Consider the following 4,434-nt stretch of genomic DNA (forward strand, 5'->3'; position numbering starts at 1 on the left):
ATGATATTATTTATTGTTTTTATTATTATTATTATTTATTAATACCCATTCTCTCTTTCCCTCATCCGATGCTCTCTTTCCCTCAAAATCTATTTTACTTTTTTAGCTCTCTCACCCTTTTCTCTCTTTCCCTCGCTCTCTCCCTCACAGCCACCTCACCCAGCTCGCTATCGCCACCGCTCCAGCTTGTCGTTGCCTCAGCCCTCTACCGATTCGGCCTCCCTCTCGCTTTCGCCTTCCCTCTCTCCTTCGTCCCTCCCTCTCTCCTCCACCACCTACCCTTTGCCTCCTACCCCCAACCAACGATAGCAATAGAAGATCTGGCAGTAGCAATGGAAGACCCGACGACAGCAGATCGGGCAGCAGATCCAGCTCCGTTGGGCATTTCACATGAGTTTTCCGTTGAGTATGATTTGGGCTGGGTTTTCTGGTGGGTTTGGACTGTTTTTAGGTTGGGTTTCCTGGTGAGTTTTGATTGATTTTGAGTTGGGTTTTCTAGTGGGTTTGTCTTGATTTTGAGTTGGATTTTCTAATTGCTTTTCCGTTGATTTTGGGATAATTTTATGTTAATTTTGGCTTAATTTTCTATGTTAGGTTGCGGTGTTTGGTGGTGGCGCTAGGTTTGGTAGTTATTTTCTTCTTCCTTCTTCTTATTCTGTCACGCTGGGTTATTGTAGACGTTGGGGAAGATAAGTAGGTTGATAGAGGAGAGAGAAAATAAAAGAATAAAAAAGTTATTTGCACATGAACAGTAACCATGCATATATGCACGGTTACTGTTCATTTGCAAGGCCGTTGTATATATTTAGACATTTTTATGAAGACTGATGTGGGTATTTTTTGGGTTAAAACGTGCAAAATTGAGCACTTTTTGTATTTTGCACATTTTTGCAACAACTGATGTGGTTGATCTTACATCTTTGCTGTTTCCTTTATTTTTTTATTTTTTTTTTCTAGTCAACATCAATGCTTCAAAATTTGATAAAGGTGGGCCCTTTTCTTGTTTGCTTTTTTCCTTTCGATCATAAGGTTGGCCCTTTTCTTGTTTGCTTCTTTAAAAATGATGCCCAAATGAAATTCAAAAGCCTATTAAATTCGTTTAAAAGGCATAACAATTAAGATATTGTAAGTGCACAATTTGTACTCGGACCCAAAACGAGTGATGGGCTTAGGCCCAAAGAGCCTTATACAATGAAATTTGTAGAGTATGGGTTTGAAACCTAGGTTAGGGATATTGGAAAGTTGATAAACAGGCTAGAATGTCGCAGTCTATGCAAGTAACAGATAAATGTGACAAAAACCCTTCCTCGAACGTAAACCGAGGACAATTTGTATAATCTTTCTTTCTCTAAGTAAGAGATTACAATTTTTGGTTTTCAAAAGAGAATCAACACCCCCCCTTTCTTTCCTCTTTCGTCTCCTTATATCCTTCTTCTTCCTCTCTGTTTCATCCACGTGTAACACAGACCTTCCTCTTAGATACTTGTCTCATCCACCACCTTCTTAAAGTCTTCAAATAATAGCTGGAAGGTTGAATACTACTGTTCAGATGTTATTTCCCCATTAATGCGGCCAGGGAGGTAGATGCAGGGCCTTTAATGCAGTGGTAGCAGCTTTTTCCTCAGATATTTCTCTCACGTTCCTGCTTCTAACAGGTGCTTGGATCACGCCTTTACCCAACAGACCTTCCAGAATTCAGTCTCTAAGCCCTTTAGCAAGTCTCATGGCCTTTACTGGGCCTGTCCGAGGAGATACTCCACCTCGGACTACTCCTCGAACCATTATAGTGCGGACTAACCTGTGGGCCTAGAAGACTCTGATTGAATAGACTTATACCAACTAACCAGGCCCAAGGCCCAAACGTGCCTTTAAGCATTTTTACCCCCCACAGATATGTTGTAAAAATTTTATGAATGTAATACTTCTCCTATTTATATAAGTTTTTTTTAATAAAACATTAAGAGAAAATATTGAAGCCGTAATTTATCCCTCTTTTTAATTTTTATCATTCTTTTCTCTAAGTCTTCAATCACACTTGTTTTCATATCTACAACTATTATCATATCACATTATTTTAAACAAAACTATGATCTTCTCCAATTGCATTTAATACTTTACACATTCTTTGTACCTACTATCACAGTTTAGTTTTTTTTTGGGGTGGGGGGGTTTAAAAGAGGAAATTGTATTAAAATTAACTAGACATAAAAAGACGAAATAGTGGTTAAGAGCCTTAAGAACTACATGCCAAAAGCATCAGAGGTTAAAATAATACATAGATTATTAGTAGGAGGAGAATCTAAAACATCAACATTCCCTAACAAGGTGCTGCCTCCTTTAGCAGGGTGATCAGTGCACCTATTCGTCTCTCGAAACACATGACTAATCTTTATTTGGTGGAATTGGCATAGGAGGTACCTGCAATCATTAAGCAACGAGGAATATGAATTGTTAGAGGGTTTTGTAGATAGAACCAGGTCAACAATAACTTTTGCATCCAACTCCACAAGGAGTTGAGTTATACCAAGCTAGGAAGCTAACATCAAACCATTCCTTAAAGCCCAAAATTTTGCAATGATACTGATTGCTACACCAATGTGTCTTATATAGCCCTTGATCCATTTCCCCTGATGATCACAAATTAGGCCTCCCAACACCTGCCTTCCCTGGATTCCCAACTATCACGGGGTTTGATGTTTCCCATTCATGCTGGTCAACTTAATTTTATATTTTATTTATAATAAGATTTAACCTTTCCATTGCTTTTTTAAGGTATGTTATTTAATTTGTATATTTTTGGGTAACTAATACTTCTTACATCCCCCTAAATAAGTTTTTTTTAAAAATAAAATTAATAAATATCATATTTAAGATGAACTATATTTAAAAAAAGATTAAGTGGGATAGTTGTATTATTAATTAAAAAAAGAAATATTTTATGAAAAAACTATGTAGCAAGTTGTTATTTTCCGTTACTAGTGAGTAAGAAAGTAATTTCAGTGATAAATTCAAAGTAAAAACCAGGTAACAACCTGCTAATTTTATTGTAAAAATATAGTGAAAATGTTATGAACGTAATACTTATTCTACCTAAAAGGCCTCACTATATATATATATATATCTCATTGTACCCAAAAGGGCCAAAACGTGTAAGTATTTTTTTTTTTATTAAAACATGAAGTGAAAAGATTAAAGCCGTAATTTATCACACTTTTTATCTTTCTTTTCTCTAAAGGTATGTTTGGTTGGGTGAAAGCAGGGTGGATATAAAATAAGTAGAGAAAAATATGGTGAAAAATGACATTTTCTATTGTTTGGTTGATGAGAGAAAATAGGAGAGAGAAAATAGGGAAGAAAATTTTCCCTCTGAACCTACTTTTTTTTATCCTTCCAAATTGAAAGGAAAACTGAGAGAAAAAAGTGCTAAAAGATGCACTTCACATAAATACTCTCGTTATTGATCTCACCTACCCACTTTTTTCATCTCATCCTTATCATCCTTATATCACTTCTTTTTTTCTTTTTTTTTTTGACTGAAAGGTTAGACATCCTTATATCACTTTACCTTCACAGCACAATTGCTGGCCACGTTGCTGACCACTCTACCTTCACAGCACAGTCATACACTATTGTAACGTTTCCCAGCTGCTGACCACGTTTTTTTTTTTTACATATAATTTTTAATGCAAGTACACTATTGTAATTTTATAATAATAAAAATATAAATATAAATTTATATGCATATTATGATAAATTTTATATTATTTAATGAGTATAAATAAATCTATTTCTTATCTATTATGTAACAAGAGTATAATAGTCCATTTATATAAATTACATTTTCTATCCTCTCATTTTTCTTTTCAACCAAACAAAAAAGTTTTTCACCCTCCCACTTTTTCACCCTTCCAACTAAACACATATGAGGGAAAACTAAATATTTTCTATCCTTTCACTTTTCTATTCTCTCACTAATTTTCCATTCTTTCACTTTTCTACTCTTTCAACCAAACGAATCCCAAAAGTCTTCAATAACACTTTTTCACAATTATATCTATTATCATATCACATTTTTTTAAACAAAACTTATCAACTTTTGTACACTTGTTTATTACTTCACACATTCTTTGTACCTACTGTCACGGGGTTTGATGTTTCCCATTTGTGTTGGTTAATTTTTATATTTTGTTTATAATATGATGGAACCTTTCCTTTATTTTTTTAAAAGATACGTTATTTAGTTCCTCAAAAAAGAAGAAGATATGTTATTTAATTTTTATATTTTTGGGTAACTAATACTTTTTACATCCGCATAAATAAGTTTTTTTCAAAATTAAAATTAATAAATATTTTATTTAATATCAACTATGTATATTATAAGAAAGATTAAGTGTGTTAGTCATATTATCAATTAAAAAAATAAAATCTTATGAA

Source organism: Castanea sativa, chromosome 11 (assembly GCF_040712315.1).
Source record: "Castanea sativa cultivar Marrone di Chiusa Pesio chromosome 11, ASM4071231v1".
Classification (NCBI taxonomy): domain Eukaryota; kingdom Viridiplantae; phylum Streptophyta; class Magnoliopsida; order Fagales; family Fagaceae; genus Castanea; species Castanea sativa.